The sequence below is a fragment of the Mastomys coucha genome, unplaced genomic scaffold, assembly GCF_008632895.1.
Source record: "Mastomys coucha isolate ucsf_1 unplaced genomic scaffold, UCSF_Mcou_1 pScaffold5, whole genome shotgun sequence".
NCBI classification, from domain to species: domain Eukaryota; kingdom Metazoa; phylum Chordata; class Mammalia; order Rodentia; family Muridae; genus Mastomys; species Mastomys coucha.
This window is the reverse complement of record NW_022196911.1, coordinates 28,505,963-28,525,980: the sequence shown is the minus strand read 5'-3', so window position 1 is coordinate 28,525,980 and position 20,018 is coordinate 28,505,963. Positions and strand designations below refer to the sequence as shown.

Here is a 20,018-nt window from a genome sequence, read left to right as displayed (position 1 = left end):
AGGCAAACTAAGACAGGAACTAAAAAGATGCAAATCTTAACGTCAGAGGGGGTGGCGGCAACCGGATTGACTCTGTACCCGAACCATACCAGATACCGTATAGTCCTCCATCAGATGTGTACAGGGAATGAATGTGTGTTACTTTTCACTGTTGTGACGCTGCCTGACAAAACAACCTAGAGGAAAGTCCTGTGTTGGTTTACATCAGAGGTTTCTGCAAATGCTCACTTGGTTCTGCAGCTCCTAGGGCTATGCATGATGAGACAGAACACCATGGTGGAGCAAGGTAACTCAGCTCATAAATGAAACATAGACAAGGGAGTTTGTCTGCATCCCCAGGATTTCTCCTTTAGCCCATCTGGGCCTATGGGATGGAGCTGCCCACACTCAGGGTATGTCTCTCTCTACCCATTGGCCTTTGGAAACATTCTTGTGGACATACCCTGAAGTATGCTTTCCTAGACTCCGAGACACCTAACTGGTAGTCAGATAAAAGTTAGGATCAAGATTAACCACAAAGTATATATTTATTAAATGTGTTGGAGCTGGGTGTGTGGCACATGCCTTTAACTCCAGCCCTTGGGAGGCAGAAGCAAGAGGATCTCTGTGGATTCAAAACCAGCCTGGTCTACATGGTGGATTCCAGGATTAATGAGACTCTGTGTCAAAAAGAAGGGAATAAACAAACATAATAAAATGAAGCAAATGTGTCAAGAATAAAACAGAGAAGTGTTGGCCCAGAAAAAGACCATACTCTATCAGATACAAGCAAATACAGGTGTCATGTGACAGGTGCTATGATAATTGGCATGAAGAGAGATGAAGCAGATTTGAGGAACAGAATTTTTTGAAGTGCAAGATCCTATCTGGAGAGAAGACTGTCTGAACACATCAGGTGGAGGCTGGGAAGGAGGAGCAGGGGCCAAAGGGAGATTTTAACTAGTTTGGACGGCCTTTCCCTCCGATTGCAGAAAGGACCAGCCAGCACAGGGCGTAGAGTGGCTTGAACCCTCTTATTCTAGGTTGTGTTGGAAAAGGACCAGACAGGAGCTGCGGCAGGGATTGGGACACACCAGCACTACTCTACAGCCACCATGCTAGCCCTTGGGCTGGCACTATGCCTCTCCCTAACCCGTTGTACAACAGCTTTGTAGACTTAGACTCGGGCAATGGAAGGGCCAGTTCGAAAATCACGAGCGACCTCTTCCCCTTCAGCTGGTCTCACTTTCCTACCATTCTACTCCCAGCACTGCTTGGGAGGGTGGATGTGGAGCTGGAAAGACAAGCATGCGACTTGGATTCCATGACATTCCCAACAGAAGACTAAGGGGCACCCATCTTTACAACAGAATTCTCTGGATGTTTCATGTCCTGGGAACGACCCCACCTCAAGGCAAACCCAGTTGGTGGCTCAGCTTCAAAGAAAATGGCTGTGTCTGAGAAAAAATTATAGAACCTTTACTGTGACTCATCCAGCCCTGGGAGGGTCAGCATGGCGGAAGGGGTGGGGCAGAGCACAGACTACCCCACTTTCTAGCTGTGTGTAAGCAACTTGTACCTCTGTGGGCCTCAGTGTATTTACACACAAAATAGAGATGTGGATCGCAGTACTGCCTGGTACAGAAGACCATGTGTACATCTGGCGTTTAGAGCAGCTGGGTTCCTCGGTGTGAAGTAGATGTTAGTGTTTGGCTCCCATTTGCAATTTCACTTCTTAGATTGGGGAATTGCGACTCAGCGAATGAGAATCCATTGATTGACTGAATCTAGGTGTGAATAATGACTAGTAAACCCCGCATACAAGATGCTGAAGAAACCGCCCACGCCTTGGAATACTGAAGGGCCTGATGCCACTTCGGGGACTGAAAAATAACCTCGCAGAGCAGATGATGCCTGGGTGCCATGGGGTAGAGTTAAGCACCGAGGGAAAGACCCCTAGTAGAGGGAGCAGCCTGTGCAAAGGCAGGGGCGTGAGAGTGAACGGTGGTTGCTTTCACACACAGCTCAGCTACAGTCATCAAAGAAAGCAGAGTTCTCAGGAGTAGGTGTCCTTGTCCCTGTGACTGTCAATACACACGTGCCTCTCATCTACTCTACTCTTCAGTTCTGGATTCCACATCCTGGGATCAGTGCCTGGCACACAGGAGGTGCTCTAGAAGTGTCTGCTGCTCATCTGCTTCTCAGTGTGGCTGCCAGTATTGTGCATTTCACATGTACCTTCTCTTTCACCATTACTATTCCCATTTTAAAGCTGAGAAAGTTGAGGCATGAGATAAAGGCGTGTTGACATGAGGTCCGAGAACTCGTGGGGAAAGAGCTGGCATCCAAAACCAGAACCTAGACCCAGATTCAGCAGCTAACTGCTGTCTTGCATATTTCTTTCGTATTGGCAGATGGTACCTCTGGCTACAGTTCTAAGCACAGAAGGAGGCTGGGTGAACTCGAGGATCCCTGTTTCTGCAACAGCAGGGAGGCAGCTGAGCTCAAATAGACTCAGTCCTCATCCAGGGCTCCACTTCTCCAGGTGAAGTCTCCTGCTACAGGGAATGGGCGTAGGGGATGCAGAACGATCCCCACCCCATGCTTCCTATGCTGGGTTCCTGCAGCCTTCCTCTCCTTCCCTCTAAAATGCCTCTTATGGCAAGCACCCAGCTCATGGGAGGCACTGTTATGATGACGACTGTCATCTTATCAATACAATGGTCTGTGCAGCTGCAAGCTAGCAGGAGGGGGAGTACCCTCTGGACTCCTGGAGGCGTTTGATAGATTGCTGGCTAGAAAGAGTTGGCCAGGTTCGTGTCTCCTTTGGGAGCCATGGGTATTTGCATCATCTGTAAGTCTCCAGGAACAGGGGAGACTAGTAGGTAAAGACCAACCTTTGAGAGCTCACTGTGGACCTGAAATGAGATGACCAACTAACTATTCTTTAAACTAGGCTTCTAAGGGAGAGAGAAGACATAGGCAGAGCGTGAAGAGCCAGGAGGGATGGAATCTGCCTGTGTTTATAGAATGGTGCCTAAGGGACAGGCCTCCCTCAGGGATGGGAGGCCTCACTGCGGGGTGGGTCTTGTTGCTGGATACTTGGACCTAACAGAAGTCAGCTGAGGCCTGCAGGTGTGTGCCCATCGGGAACACGGAGGTGTGGTAGACAGCGTTTGTTACAAGCAGGCTGTGGAAGGGGCTTTTTGCCACCTCCTGGGTGAGATCTTGGGCCCTTGGAGTGGCCCCCCTTGGCCATTCCCAGCTGGGTCTTGGAGGGCATCACCTTCCCTCCACCCCATGACCCCTGGGTCAGGGGCCTTCTCCTGGGGGGGCTGAGAGTTTGTGTCTGGCTCCTGCCAGTTGCCAGGAGGGGAGGAGGTTCCCTGCAAAGGCCCTCTCACACCTCAAGGAAAAACAAACCCATCTGCAAATCCCAGAGGTGGGAGGTGGGAGGTGGGAGGTGGGGGCTTGGCAAATGGGCTAGGAGGGAGGAGTGTCCTGTCCCTGCTGAGATGGTGTAGGAGGATCCAGCCCCCTCCCTCCACTGTAGCAGGGCTCTCCTTCAGAGAGCAGTGTTCTGCTGGATGGACAGATATGCACCTGGAAGGGTAGGAGGCTGTGGGATATTTTGCAGCTCAGGGTGGAGACTGAGCTTTGAGCAGTGGGTCAGGAGACCTCAGTCAGGTCCTCAGAGTATAGCACTCCTGAGTGCCCCTGGGGTCCTCTCTCAAGGCCTCAGTTTCCCCAGCTACCCAGTTCTAGTGTCCATGGCCTGGGATGCTCTTTCTGGCTGGAGAGAGTGTTTAGGCTTCCCCAGTATGGGTGGAAGAGCCAGGCTGAGGCTGGGCACCAGGAGCGGCTCGAGTTCCATTCCTGAATATCAATGAGCAGGCCTAGGAATGTCTGCTACACAGCTGGCTGCCTGTCTGAGGGGTGGGGGAGCAGGCAAGGGATGGGAGGAAATGGCCCAGCAGCTCTCCCAGACTCACCTGCCCAGCAACAGCAGGCAGAGCTTGCAGGCAAGGCCTGGCAGCCTCTGCCCGTAAAACAGGTAGATAGGGGAATTTTACTAGGCATTTGGCACCAGGTAGGCAACTGGGGAGGATTCTCTCTCTCTTTCCTCTCTCTGTCTCTCTCTCTCTCTCTGTCTCTCTCTCTCTCTCTGTCTCTCTCTCTCTGTCTCTAGGTCTCTCTCCCTCTCTCTCCCTCTCTCCCCACCCCCCCTCACTGTGTGTGTGTGCACATCCTCTGGAAGCCACTGTCCTCTCCACTTATATTTACCTGTGCTTGGCACTGAGTGACTTTCATGGGAGATGACAGAATAGCAGGCATGAGACTGTACTTCTTGACCATGGTCAGCTCACAGGGGACATCTGAAAAGGTTCCAGTATTGGGGTGCTTACCAACAGTGTCATTCTGATGTCTTCAGGGAGTGTAGGGCTGGAGTCTGTGGTGGCTGGGAGCACAGACATGAACAGCTGTGGTTGTCACTTTTGACTCCTGGTCCCTCCATGAGTGGCAAGGAGGGGAGGCAGACTTTCATGGGCTTGTGGCCCCACCTTCACTACTGGGCTGCTTCCTGGAGACGGTCATACACATAGTAGCTGGCATCTGGACACACATAGGGGTCAGTCCTGGGAGGAGAATAGAGGCTGACCTGAGACCTTGGCCCTTGCTGTCTCCAGGGTTATCAAGACTCACATGCTAGTCCTGGATCTATCAATTCATTTACCCATCCATCCTCTACACACCCATCCCTCCATCCGTCCATCCATTCTCTACCCACTTACCCATTGGCCAGTTGTGATGTGTTTGGATGGTTTAACGGTCCCTCCAATTGCTCGTGCTGGAAACTTAATCTCCAACCCCCTATGTTGATGGAGTTCATGGTGGGACCCTTTGTAAGCAACAGGGTCATTTTCATAGATTAGTGGGTGGCAGGTGTTGAGGGAGTGGTTTTGTTGTGACAGTGGCTCTTAGGGGTGGCACTTACCCCTGCCTCTCCGTGTGGTGCCCTGGGTCACCGTTGTCTTGAGACTATGCATCCAGAAGGTGCTTGCTCAGCAGATGCCGAGCAGATGGGGAGACAAGGCCGGTGCTACCTTCTCGGCTCCCCCAATTTTAGGAACTGTGTACCCCATAAACCTCTCTGGTTTACTCATTTCCTGGTCTGATGTGTTTAGTCATAGCAACCAGAAGACAGACAAAGACAAACGTTACCCCTGTTAGGGAACGGAGCCCATTCACACTTAGATAACTTCCCTGCTCTCTGTGTGTGTGCCAGGGAAGCTGCTCTAGCCTTGTGAACCTCAGTGTTTTCATCTGTATGATGGGGTTTAATGACCGTCATCTCCTTTAAAGGCTGCTTTGAAAAAAGTCTGGCAAGATGACCGATGTAAGCACCTGGCTCAGTACAAAGGGCTCCACACAGGAGCTGTCACCAACACTCATCACAGAACCCTGTTGTCACTTCAAGCTATCTTGGCACTAGAAAAAGAGGGCAGTGCAGCTATACAGAGCATGTCATATCCCAGCTGTTCTGCGATGGGCAGCCCTTCGGTGTCTCCGCACCTGCACTTGCAAATCGGTGCTGATGATGGCTGCCTTGCAGGGTTAGGGCAAACCTGAGAATGTGGGAAACAGGGCAAGCTCTGGCGGGTTGGGTTCATAGGACATGTTGATATTAGTGGCCTTTCTTCACTTCCCTGAGGGTTGGCTGGGGGCTGCTCAGTAGGGAACTGTGAGGCTTTCAAGGGGGGCTGGCTGGCATATTCTCATCAAACTGTAGCTGTCTGCAAAACCCTGTGCGAGTGCTTGGATGGACAGATGATGTCTTGTCTCTTAGGAAGCCTCTAGACGGGAGAATGCCAAATGCACACAGAGCACTGTGTTGTAGGCGCTCTACAGAAAGGCTCCAGTAGCTGTCATGGCTGGATCCAGGAGCTGTTGTAGCTAGTCGGAGGCTGCTAGAGCTGGGGGGAAAGTGTCCTAAAGAAGATGGCTTTTGGGTAGTGAGTCGAACAGAATGAGCTGTGGGCTGTTTAAGTGTTGAGTGCATTAGGAGATTGCATGCAGCCACTACAATGGCCCTGGGGTTGCAAAGACTCTGGATGCTGCCCAAGAGATCGATCATGCTCTTCATGGTTTCTTGTGCTATGAGAATCTTGTAAAGTCAGGTAGGGGTCAGACCAGACAGGCAGGCTGTGGCAATGATCCTATTTCCCACTAGGGGAAATGGAGGACTCAGGGAGTTTAAACCACCTGCCAAGAGTCAAGTTGGCTAGAGCTAGATCTCAGGTAGGTCTCTGGGGCCAAGTCCTGTTGGGAGTCGAGAGGCAGAGTGCTAGGGTGCTCTGAGGTGCCCCCCCACCCTTGTGAGGTTGTGGGGGTAGGGTAGGGCAGGAAGGTTCCCGGATGTGGAGAGAGAACATGGTGTCTGCGGGTGTGAGCCAGGCAGCAGCCTAAACACGACAGACCCCGGCCAGCCTTGCTGCCAACACAACTGCTGGTGCGGCTGCCAAGGAGCCAGATGCCGCTTCTGGAAAAAATAGCTTCCTGGCTCGGCACTCCTGGCTGGCCAGTCGGCCAGCCTGCCATGCAGGGGAGGGGGCTGTGGAGTGTGGGTGCAGCACCCCAGAACATACTGCTGTGCCTTTGAAGCCAGGGCAGGAAAAGGAGGGGGGCGTGCAGGGAGGATTCAAGCAAAATATTTTTGCTAAAAATATTCTGATCCAGAAGAGCTTCCCCTCACTCTTGCTGGAAAACCAAGTCTTATTAAAACAACACTAGAATATTTCATGTTGATATCAATTAGGCAAAGGAGAAAGAATCTCGAACTTTTCTCCCTGCCAGTTTCACATAAAAGAAATATTCTCTTCGGGGCCAAAGGATGAAGGGCTTTAGTTTTTTTTCCCCCTTTCTGCACAAAATTCCTGCAGTGTGGATGGAAAGTTTCTCCTGTCTGCAAGTTTCCTGAGAAGTTGGGGCTCTGAACCTCCAGGCCAAGTTCTCTGGGTGGGGCAGGGCAGGTGGCTGGTCCCCAGAAAAGGCCCTCCGAACCAGGCAGGGAGGGATAGAGCCAGGCCCACCTGCACCTAGGCCCAGCCAGCCCGACCTGTGCTCTTGGTGAAGGCATCTGCCAGCTGGACCACTCCACTGATGGCCCGGAGAGTGCTAGATACAGACAGAGCCTCTGGCCTGGGCTGCTGGCTCCCTGCATCAAAGCTGCTGGGCAGCTTCAAAACAGGGAGTTACACCAAGGTGCCAGACCTGGCCAAGGCCACTCTCTCTCTGGCTTAGGCTTTGCAAAACCGCAGCAGTACCATCATTGCACACCTACTGTGTGCCAGGCACTTTTAAAACTTGTCAATTTGATCTCTCATTGACCGGTCACAGTGGCCACAGAGACAGGGATTATATTAACCCCAAAGTCCCAAGGATGTTTGGACTTAGCGGCATGTAGCTAGTTGAAGTGACAAGGCTTGAAGCCAAGTCTGTCTGGTCCTAGAGTCTGGGCTCTGTCCCCTGCTTCACTAACCTCTCAGAAGGCCATTGGCTCTGCTGGCTGAGATGATCTCAGTCCCCCATCTCTAAAGCAGGGCTTGCAAATAACTCCTACAGCACAATGTACTCTCCCATTTGGACTCCTTTTTTTTAAACACTAATTCTTTAGTTTATTTCTTCAGTCCTCTACTCATCCACACACTTGTCTACCCACCTATTTATCTGTCTGTCCGTCCATCTATCCACCCATCCCACTATCCCTCTAACCACCCACCCAGTAACTTTTCACCTATACACTCATCTGCTTGCCCACTTTCTACCTAGTTTTCAGCCACCCATCTCCTCAATCATCATCTACCTTCCAACTCTCCGCTCACCTTCCCGTATCTTCTCCCCTACTTTCTGTCAACCTGACCAGCGTTTGTGTATCTGTCCACTCATCCTGCCACACATTAATCTGCATCCCCAGGGGGGCTTTCTTTACTCAGGAATGGAGAAGTGGCTGAAATGCCCAGGTCTGTCCTGAAGCCATTGGACATTGGGTGTGGTCTTAGAAAGATCGCCATCCATGTTACGGAGGATCTGTCTTTATTTTCTATAAGGACGCTGCAGTTCTGGGACATCAGTGAGACTTACTGGAAAGTTGGGCATTTGAGCAGAATGATTAAAAGCCTTGAAGTCAAACCAGACCTGAGTTCTAGTCATTTCTAATGTGAAAACCCACCTAGTGACTCTGACCCTGCAAAGAAAAAGAATGACTATATATGAGGGTGGTGAGTTCCAAACCTATTATGCAGAGGTGGGGCATTTACTCTGAATATGATGGGTACCATGCCAGAGACTGGAACAGAGACATGCGCTCCAACTTAAATTTTATTTTATTTAATTAATTTCTTTTTGAGACAGGGTTTCTCTGTGTAGTTCTGACTGTCTAGAACTCACTCTGTAAACCAGGTTGACCTGGAACTCAAAGTTCTGCCTGCCTCTGCCTCCTAAGCGCTGGAATTAAAGGCGTGTGCCACTACCAAGTTTTGAAGGACCACTCTAAGTCTTGTGTACAGAATAACCTGTTCAGACAATAAAAACAGTGAGTGTCAGTTGGAAAAGTAATCCAGGGAGTAGGGGATGCTGGCTTGGTCCAGAGTGCTCGCATTGGAAGTAGCAAGAGCCATTGGAATTCCATCAGTGAGTGACAGGAAGAGAGGCCTCAGGAATGATTTCCTTGGTTGATGCCTGAGGAGCCAGAAGGATGATGCCATCTCCTGAAAAAGGGAGGGCTGTGGGTGGAGCCAGGTCTAGGGACATTCGGAGGTTAGGTTTAGCTGGTTGGAGCTGAGATTCTTGTTCATGTGTAGTAACCATGCCATGTACACTGGTCAGTGGGGTCTCAGATCAGAAGCAGGTCTGGGCTCAATGTATGTGTATGGAAAGCTACTGGCATATAAATGGTGTTCACAACCTAAGGATGGTTGAGATCAGAGTATAGGCATTGAAGAGAAGAGGGCAGAGAGATGAAGTAGGGCCAGCCTCACCAAGGGTTGTTCCAGTCTGTGGTGAGTACTTGAGGCACACATGATGAAAACATGGTCATCGCCCTCACAGAACATGCATTCTGAAGAGACAACGGATGTGGGAGAAGTCAGAAAATTGAAGCTTGAGAGCTTTTTAAAAGAATTATTCTCCAGGGAGGGGGCTTCACCCAGTTCAAGTCACTCATAAACCTGGCATGAGCCAGGCTGTGTTTGGTGGAAAGGGGAGGAGAGAGGTGGGTATATGGGACGCCAACTCAGAGTTTGAGGGCTCACGTAATTTTCTGAGCAGCTCTTTAAGACTGTTCTCTTGAGACCTCCACTTCTCAATTGAGAAATTGCCTCTATCAGATTGGCCTGTATTTTACTGCAGGGCATTTTCGTCACTGCTCATTGAGAGAAGAGGGTCTAGCCCACTGCGGGCAGTGCTATCCCTAGGCTTTCTTAAGCCTGGGTTGCTTGAGAAATGTAGTTGAAGATGAGCTTGGGGACAGCATTTGTTTGTGGTTTTGCTTTACCTTGGCATCCTTCAATGATGGACTATGACCCGTAAGATGAAATCAACTCTTCCCTTCCCAAGTTGGTCATGGTGTTTATTGCGGCAAGAGAAAAGAAAATTAAGATGCCTGTTTAAAGACCAGGAATGGAAGCTTAGGAAGAGGAAGCCACTGGTCTCAGGCCACAAATTGAGAGAGAGAGAGTGAGAGCAAGAGAGAGACAGAGAGAGAGAAAGTGAGAGAGAGAAAGTAAGAGAGAAAAAGAGAGAGAGAAAGAGAGAGAGAGAGAGAGAGAGAGAGAGAGAGAGAGAGAGAGAGAGAGAGAGGCAGAAGGATGCTAGGAAAGGAGATGAAATTTAGTCTTTATACTGGGGTGTGGGTTTTCTCTCCTGGGGGCACCCCCAGGTCTGGTAGACTACATTCTCATACCTTCAAGAGGCAGATTGGGTACATCAAGGAGGTGCTGGGGTTGGGGCTGGGGCTGGATGGGAAAAGCATAACCTAACACAAGGGGCAGCTGCTGCTCAGCCTAGCCAATAGTGGCCCTCCGGAAATGTGGGCCAGATCTGGTTTCTAAAGAGAAGCCGGAAATCTGGATTTTTATGTGAAATTTCCCCCTTTTTAAAACAGTGTTGGGGCCAAATAAAACATGTGTGCATGTTGAGTTGACCTCAGGGCCACTGGCTCCAGGCTCTAAGGATTTTAGACTGGTGGTTAAAATTAAAGGCTTTGAGATCTCAAATACTAGGTTCGAATCCTCTAACCCTCCCTACTGACTGTGAGGTCTAGGATGAGTGAGCTCATCTCTCTAAGTCTCTGTTTCTTATATGTTGGTCGTTTCATGTTGAGAGCCATATGAGGATTGTGGGAGAAAATGTGTCTACAATACCCAATACCTAGCTGGACAAATTGTGAAGAGGTGTGTGTGTGTGTGTGTGTGTGTGTGTGTGTGTGTGTGTGTGTGTGTGTGTGTGCATGCTGGGATAAGGAGTCATGAGACTGGGCTGTGGCTTTTCATGGCCTTCACACTCCTTTTCTGGCCTTACCGTGTAGCTCAGAGCTGTGAGAGCATCCTTTGTAGACCTGGGATCCCAGCCAGCTTTCCTATCCTTAGGCCCTCTTCCCAGCATTCCCCATGGGCCACTGTGGTGTCCTGGGCAACCATGGCCTTATCCCTGAACAGTCCTCACCAGCCTGGCTTCCTCCTGTCAGGAGAGCCATGGGGACGATAGATTCCTGCGGGATGTTTTCCACATTTCTGGAAACCCACTGTGGTTTGGTTTTCCGTGGTTCAGGGCTTGGCAGAGGCTCAGCCCAGTGCAATGGCTGGTAGCTGGGAGTGGCCAGAGTGAGAACACATTCACTGAGCATCCACCCTGAACCAGGTCCCCGGGACTTCCAGATAATTAAATAGTCCAGGGCCTCCATTATCTTGTTATGGATACAGACCTGAAGTAGGAGACATTTAAAACATTTTAAAATGAATGTTCTATGACTCCAGCCGGTAGCCTCCTTCACCTGGCCTGCTCACTTTCTTCCTCCGTTTGGATGCTAGATAACTCCGCCTAAAGCCTTCAAGACTCTGGGACCTGCTCATTAATTTCCACTTGTCCTCTAAGCATTGTTGTGGGGCCCAGTCTTTCCTCCCACCGATGGCGGCCACCACCCGTCCTTCCGGACAGCCCCTCTCAACCCATTCCATCTAAGGATGTGATGTTACACTGTCCTATCTCGAGTTCCCCAGTGATCCCAAAGTCACATTCAAACCTCCTCCTTGGCTCTCATTTCTTTCACACCTCTCCTGTATCTGTCTTTTAATAAGCTGAGCTTTGAGAAGTTAGCAGCGTGCATCCACTGTTGCTCAATTCTGGGCTCTGCACAGGCTCTTCTCTTTCTCAAAGTGAACTCCTAGTTGCATTTCTGATCTCTGCTTGCACATCACTTTCTGCAGGGAGTGTTGTCCACTCTTCCCCACCTTTAGGCTGCACTGGGGTCTTGGCTCTGTATCCCTACTGCTTTGGCTGTTCTGAAATTCACACTGTAGAACAGGCTGGACTTGGACTCAAAAATGTGTTGTTTTGTTTGTTTGCTTTTTTTTCCAGACAAGGCTTCTCCAATGTAGTCCTGGCTGTCCTGGAACTCCTTCTGTAGACCTGACTGGCCTTGGACTTGGAGATCCACCTGCCTCTGCCTCTGGGGTGAGAGGTGTGTGCCACCCCTGCCCAGTTCTCCGGTGGCAGCATTGCTTAATGGCAATAGCAATACTACGCTAATGTTGAATAAATTGACCCGGTTCAAGCGCTGTACAGTACACGCATGCGCTAAGTGCTGTTTCCAATGCTCACTCTGTCGCAGTCTGCTTTAGCTCTTCAATATGCTCCCAGCTCCGAGCAATTGTTATCCACACTTCACTGGGGAGGAGATAGGGTTAGTGGGGCGCTGGACCCAGTTCAGGGTCAGGTAGAGCAAAGAGCAACACTGTGTTACAAAGATCGACTCTCTGGTCTGACTCACCTCAGTGTGCCCGAAGCTCCTGGCAGACTAGGACCCCTGATACCTTGTCTTGGCCTTCAGCAGGACCTTGGTGCTTTATAAATGGCGGATGGTAGAGGAAAGCCAAGTTAGGTGATACAGAATTCCAGACCTGCCTGGGTACTTACAGACAGTGGGCTCCTCGAGTGACCTGTTTTCATATTCTTTCTACTTTGGGCCTAGAATTCAGGGTCAATTCACAACCCCTTTGAGGATTGAATGGCCCTTTCACTGAGGTTGTATGTCAGATATCCTACGTGTCAGATATTTATATCACAATTCATAACAGTAGCAAGATTGCAGTTAGGAGGTAGCATTAAAAATAATTTTATGAGCTGGGCAGAGTGTCACATGCCTTTAATCCTAGCACTTGGGAGCCAGAGGCAGGCAGATTTCTGAGTTCAAGGCCAGCCTGGTCTACAGAGTGAGTTCCAGGACAGCCAGGGCTAAACAGAGAAACCCTGTCTCCAAAAACCAAAAACCAAAAAAAAAAAAAAAAAAAAAAAAAAAAAAAAAAAAAAAAAAAAAAAAAAAAAAAAAAAAAAAAAAGAAAAAAAAGAAAAAAAGAAAAAAAATATGGTTGAAGGCTGAGAACTGCTGGTCTAAAAGCAACTCATCAAAGGGAAGTAGAGTGGAATTCATAGACCCCTAATATCCTTTGCATTCATCGTCTTATCATTAAGATAAAGAGGACACTCCTTGTCAAGTATGAATAGAGTGAGAGGACTTGATAGATGAGCAATGCTGACCCAGAGACCTTGTACCTATTTTACAGAGGGAGTGACAGATCCTACAGGACTAGGGAGAGAGATGTCTGAGGCTAATGGCTGGTCTACAGACATGCCACCCTCAACATGTGGTTCACAAGGCAAGGATGTGGAGATTTAAATCCTCAAAACTGTTTCTCCCACCCAGGGACCACTTCCTGCACTGATATTTATTTAAATTTACATAGAGCTATTGTATGTGTCAAACTCACACTGCTCATGAGCAAACACTTCAATCCAACCCGAGACTGCTGCTGGACAGCTTTTCAGGTGACCTTTTGATCTTTTCATTTCATCAGCCTTGTAACATTTCTAGATTTACCATCTGAAGACCAAGGCAGAAGGGCTGCATCTCTTGTGTCGTATGGCTGGTGTTTCACAAAGCTGATCCGTGGAATGTGTCTTTGCCACACCCCTTCTGTGCACCATGTGGATGTGTTGGCTCATGCGGCTACCATTCCAGCAGAGACAGGAGGGAGGGCAGGAGGGGACAGTTGTCAGACGTGTGCCTGTTTTCAGTTAACCTTATTTATTACTCATGACATAGATACTGGGTGATGTAGACACCCACAACGTTGTGCTTTGTTGCCTATCAAAGCTATAGTCTATTCCCTATACCCCTTGAATTGTACGGTGTTAAGAATCTGTTGCTGGTGATCACAGCCCTGGGATCACAGGGCCTCCAGTTCCAGCACTCAGTCCTCACATTTGAGGGGATCTCTTTCTTGTTTAAGTTTTATTTCTACTAGGTTTGGATTTTGCTACACATATAGCTTCATACCCGAGATTTCTTAATATTATGTGATTAATAATTTATCAGGTCACATACATTTTTGTGACATTATTTGGCCCTGTCACCACTGACATCTTACTGAAGATTTAAGTTGCTCTAGTTTTCATTTTTCTTTCTTTCTTTCCTTCTCCCTTTCCTTCTAAAACACTCTCGTGTGTATATGTGTGTGTGTGTATAGTATCATATATATATATATATATATATATATATATATATATATATATATATATATATATATATATATATATATATATATATATATATATATTACTATATTCCAAGTTAGCCTCAAACTCATGTTTATCCTCCTGCCTCAGTGTCCTGGGTGCTGCGAATACAAGTGCATGCCAGTACACCTGGCTAATTGTTTTTTTTAACCCTTTATTAATTCTTTGTGAGTTTCCCATCATGCACCCTGCTCATCTGCCCATCCCCTCATCCCCCCCTTTGCTCTTGCAACCTCCCCCACAAAATAAAACACACACAAACAAACAACAAAAAGGCATAGAAAACATTTAACCGTAGAAGCTGTGGTATGTCATAGTATATCCCTCTGTCTACACATCTGCACTTGGCAAATGTTCATTGTAACGAGTCACTGGTCCGGTTTGAGATCTTTGGCTTCTGTGACATCATCAATACTGGATCCTCATCCAGGCTCCTCCTGGTGATCCTGTTGCTGCCCTGTGTTATGGAGTTCCTGCAGCTTTGGATGAGCAGGATTGGCCCCTTCACACATTCCAACAATTCACAGAGGGTATAGGTTTTGGGGTGGGCCAATTCAGAGCTCTGGATCGGGACTGGCCAGCCCACCTGCTCTCCTTCTCCAGCTCTGCTCTGCGTAGGCCATCACCCAGTGCTACCATAGCAGGTGTCAGGGTCAGCTCTCCTGCTCTCAGGCCTTCGGGACTGGCTCTCCTGTCACCAGAGTCAGCTGCACTGTACTGCCTAGTCAAGGTTCGGGACCCACTCTCCTAAGTGCTGCAGCCTACGAGGGGCTGGGTCAGCTCTTCAGATCTCACACCCTTAAGGCTGGCTCACTCATGCCTTCTCCATCAGGGCCAGCTCTATTGTGCTGTCCAGGCGAGGTACAGGGCTAGCTCTCCAGTGGTACAGCCAGTGAGTGGAGAGGGCCAGCTTACACACTCTCCTGATCCCAGAGACAGCTCTTCTGACTACTGTAGGGAGCAAGATGAGGAGGGGGAGGACATCACCCCACACCCAGACCACTGCCTGGATTTGATTTGACTAGATTTTTATGAGTCCTAGGTATAAGGCAGCTCCGGCCACCAAGCCAGGCATCGAGCTAGGATGAACAACGGACTGCCCTCTGCTCTGCCCCTGACTGATGTAAAGCACAACACCATCAAAAAGGTATCTTTTTGCCTATTCAGGGGGTCGGGGGGGGGATCTGCTTAGTTGTTTTAATTTTAAGCTGTCAGAGGTAATGGAGTTTTATCTTCTTCTTTTTTTAAATGACTATTTTCCCAGTGTAGATGTTAATAAATACAAGCACTCTGTCAAAGATCTTGAACACTCTTAAAAATCATTGGCGTCCTTAGTTCCCCAAAGTTGTTTACATTCCCAGATCTGTGTGCCAGGTCTGGATGCTCACAGACGCCACCTCTTCAGCATGGATCTTATATTCTTTTAAACCTAAAGTTCTGTTTACCTGGCAACAGGCAACTGACATCTTGTTTTATTTTGCATTTCTTTGCTTTCTGGTGAAGTTGTAGTCTCTTTCTTTTTAAATAAAGTTAAATAGATATTTTTTCATGATGTCCCCACATAGCCTGTACCTCTCAGCTTTTGTCACCCACCCACCCCCTTTCTTCTGTCCCCCTTTTAGTGTACAGAGGCACATAACACCTTGCTTTTCACTGCAGTCCTTCATTTTTTGATTTCAGCTACCCATGATCAACTAGTGTGGGGAAATATTAAAAGGAAAGTTCTAGATGTAAACAATTCCCAACTGTAGTCACCTTTGGAGCCAATGAGCTGCCTCAGAGATTAAGAGCACTGGTTGCTCCTGCAGAGGACCTGTTTTCAGTTCGCAACACCCACGTGGCTCTCACAACCATCTGTAACTCAGGGTTCCAGCGCCCCCTTCTGGAGTTCTTCAGAACTGCATATACGTGGTACACACACATATATACAAGAATACATACGCATGCACATAAAATTAAAAAATTAAAAACCCTTTATTGCAGAATATCATTATAATGATTTCATCGCATTGCTCATCATTATTCTTTTTATAACAGGTTGTACGTAGCAAAACTGTAGTGTCCTGAGGGGCTGGCACTCTCCCTGGTTTTGGCCATCTACTGAGGGTATTGCAAGCTATACCCTGCAAATAAGCCGAGACTGCAAGGTACACTGGCTTTTCTTCTTGTCCTTTCTTCAACTGTGTCCAGGCTTCAATCTCCTGTGCCGTCATAAAGCACAACCAGGAGCCTCAGGGTGTGCTGGCTCAAGCGCAGCAGCTGAGGTTGGCAAGGCCATATGCTGAATACTAACACATGGAGGTCCCACCTTCCCACCACCGTTTTCTCGCATCTTGAGTCAAGGGCTTCTTCATCTGTGACCATGTCTCAATAAATGCCATAGTCTACTGGAGTCAGTTTTGTGCAACTTCAGAAACACGCGTTTGTATGCCGAATCACGGGTTTTCCTCACAACGACCGCCCCATTCTCTCAAGTGCGCGACTATCATGGATGCGTGTGACATTACCATCTCATCTGGAAGCGTCTGTGTGAAATGGTGTAACACCAGGAGGAAGCACAGATCCTTGGCACAGAGGCGTGGAAGGAGTGCGTAGTTTTTCTGCCCTTTCTTTTCCCTTCCCCCGCCCCTTCCCTTTTTCCCTTTGGCAAATCTTGACTTAGCCACGGGGCTTCCCACAGTGGCACAGAGCAGACTCCGGCTCATGCTGTAAACTGGCACCACAATCTTCAAGTTGGCCAAGGCAGGGGACTTGGATGTCCACAGCTAGACTCCCCTCTGCCTGTTCCATCACTTACTTTACCAGCCATCCAGGTGTCGTCTGTGGCTCAGCAGTGACCAAGACGTACCAATATGAGACACAGATGTTCTAATAGGAGACACAGATGGCTTGAGAACACCTCAGCATCTCTTCATGGCTTTAAACTACCTAGCCCAGTTTCCTTTCCCTGGAATGATTCCACGGCATGGGATCAGCTTCCCTGTAGGCAGCTCCATTCAGCGTGCCATCTCAGGCGTTGAAGTGCTACATTTTCTTTCATACCTTCAGTTCTGACAAAAGGTTGCTCATGAGTAGGAAACATGAAATGGAAGATTTTTCGCAACGTTTCCATTGTCCTTTCATTGGTATTAGACCTGATAGGAAGATGGGGTTCAGATGCATCTCCCCTACCAAAGGAGAGAGACCTGTTTACTTCATTCATTCTTTTACTCATTCATTCATTCATTCATTCATTATCATTCAGTCATTCATGTGTGGGCTTTCTGAGTGCCTATTTTGTACGAGATCTTAGACACCAAAAAAAAGAAACAAACATAGATGAGAATTAGTTCTTTTCCTTGTCAAGGTGTTGATGAGCAGAACAAGGAGTGTGGGGACAGCCCAAAGAGAAGAAGCTCAAGCTTGGGATCCTGCAGTAGGCAATCTCAGAGAGGGACATGTTTCCCTAGCCAGAGTTGTTCCTGTTCTCGCTGGGACTCTGACCCTGCTGTGTTAGGCCTTTGTCAATGCTAGGTTTGTGCACACAACTTCCACAGCCCACACCTGGAAAAAGCATTAAACATTTATATCATCATAGGCCCTAAGATTAAGTCTATAAATGGCCCTTGCAGCAGCTTTCTCCTGTTTGCTGGATGTCGTAAAAAATGGCTCAGTGCAAATGGGGGAGGAGGGCATTCCCTTTAACATCTGGGTGTTAATGGCCACATGATGAATGAAGCCGAGATACATCCGAGTAGTCTCAGATACAATCTGGAAGCTCTACTCTGATCAGCAGCATCTGCAAGAGCACCACCAGGTCACCAAGTGTGGAGTCTCATCCAGGGCCACCTGGTCACCAAGTGTGGAGTCTCATCTAGGGCCAGCGGGTCACCAAGTACAGAGTCTCATCCAGGGCCAGCGGGTCACCAAGTACAGAGTCTCATCCAGGGCCAGCGGGTCACCAAGTACGGAGTCTCATCCAGGGCCAGCGGGTCACCAAGTACGGAGTCTCATCCAGGCCAGCAGGTCTCCAAGTGTAGAGTCTCATCCAGGGCCAGCGTGTCACCAAGTGCGGAGTCCCATCCAGGGCCAGCCGGTCACCAAGTGTGGAGTCTCATCTAGGGCCAGCGGGTCACCAAGTGTAGAGTCTCATCCAGGGCCAGCTGGTCACCAAGTGTGGAGTCTCATCCAGGGCCAGCCGGTCACCAAGTGTGGAGTCTCATCCATACTTGGCGATTACCAGGTAGAGTTCCATTGGAAGGTGCAGGAATGCGCATGGAGTTCGGGGGCTATAGCCTTACCTGTTACCATGGCACCGGGGAAAGGTTATTGATCAGGAACTTCTCAGCTTTGACTGGAATCCTGCATCCAACTTCTGCAGCATCGGTGACCTTGAGCATCTCAACCTCTTGGGACCTCTGATTTATCGATTGCACAACAGGCCTGTGGCAGACACTGCTGGATGCCCATCAAATAGCTATGCTCCACAGCAAACACGACCTGCTTACCCACTTGCTGATGCAGCTGCCCTGATGTGTATCATATTTGCTCTAAGTCAGTGATTTGACCAGGAGCTGACATGTAGACAGATTCTGACCAATTAAAATTCTGACCAGAAGTCCTGATTGGAGGTTTATGTCAAAACGTTATTTCCTGCTTGGAGTGTCACAGTTATAGCTGCAGCTTTCAGTGAGGAGGCAAGGAGCTTCCAAACGAAACTGCACACACTAGGAATGGTGGAATACTTATCCAGTGATGACACTGAACTGCTAACCCCCAAGGGGACCCTTGCTCTAGGAGAAAAGTTTTTGCTAGTCTTTGGATGTTTTGTTACTCCAACCAGAGGCTTCCCTGACTGGTAAGAGGTAATAAGAAGCACTTTCCAGAGTTCCCAGGGCAGTCATGGGATACGTGTGAACTGTCTGGCCATATTGTTGTTACCTGCTTCCTAATCTGCATTGTCTGCAGTGTGATCTGAAAGCTATGCAAGAGGAGAGAGATGTACTGGTAGGAGGATAGTTGCTGGTCTCACCAATCCCCTGTGACATAGTATAGCAAAATGTAATTCAGAGCAGTTGTCAATACCTGCTTGAGCTCAATTATACAGTCTTGAGAAGCGCATAGGCATTAAGCAGATATGTAGCAGGAAGGGATTCTTTGAGCAGAAGTTGTCCCAAGGTGGAAGACAATGAAATTGCTTGTCTTTATTCATTCAAGCATCCATTCCACCCAAAGTAGTTGGTCTAAGTCAATTAATCTGAGTTAACCCCTCTTACTGATTTAGGAGTGACTGGTTTAGGAATAGTCATGTGACCTACCTCTGGCCAATGAGATATGGGTGGAATACAAGGTGGGAATTTTGGGAAGTTTCATTTCTCTTGGGAGGGGTCACGAGAATAGTGGGCATTCTGTTTCCTCTTGATATTGTGATATTTGGCTGAGAGACACCTCTGAAGTCATATGGTGCCATGTGCTACCGGGCTGAGGATGAAACCAATGTGAGCCTTAAAGATGGCTGGCAGAGCTGATCTGTGGAATGAGTAGGTCCTGGGCCTGCCATGTCTCACTCCTGGAATATCTATCAATTAAATATTTACTTAGGGCTTGCCCAAGTAACTTAGGGGTTTTGAAAGATTTTGCTGAAACCATTTTGATACTTGGAGTTTATTTATAAGATTTTAATTTATTCAAAGAAAATCCTTGTATCTGTACAGTTTTATTAAACCAGGCTCTTGTGGGGAGAAAGGCGGGGCTCTGGGAAGGAGGGCGGGGCTTTGGGAAGGAAGGCGGGGCTTTGGGAAGGAAGGCGGGGCTTTGGGAAGGAAGGCGGGGCTTTAGGGAGGAAGGCGGTACTAAGTTGTTTGGTACAAATTAGCTAAAATGTACCTTTCAGCTGAAAGCGGATGGGACAGTTAATTTCTGGTGTTGGATAATACTGTTCACTTTCCAAGGTCTAGGAGACAAGCCTCTGGACATGTCTGACAGGGAGCTTCATGATTGGTGTGGGTGACTCCACCCCATGGCTTTGGGATCCTGCACTAAATAAAAAGAAGAAAGCCACCTATGTCCAGCAGTTACCTCTGCTTCCTGACAGTGGATTCCGTGGAACCAGCTGCTGTGTGCTCTTGCTACTGGGAGTCCCTCTCCATGACAGACTGTGGCCCCAAAGAAAGCCCTCCTCAAGTTTCTTTGCCAGGTACTTTGTTGCA

The 20,018-nt window shown here is 48.5% G+C and overlaps 1 long non-coding RNA gene across 1 annotated transcript; it reads left to right on the top strand.

Moving 5' to 3' along the window:
• Positions 1–14,307: 14,307 nt before the first annotated feature.
• LOC116078578 lies at positions 14,308–16,231 on the top strand. The gene is made up of 2 exons (XR_004113595.1): positions 14,308–14,977; positions 15,868–16,231. It is a non-coding gene; the product is annotated as an uncharacterized LOC116078578 (long non-coding RNA).
• Positions 16,232–20,018: the final 3,787 nt, after the last annotated feature.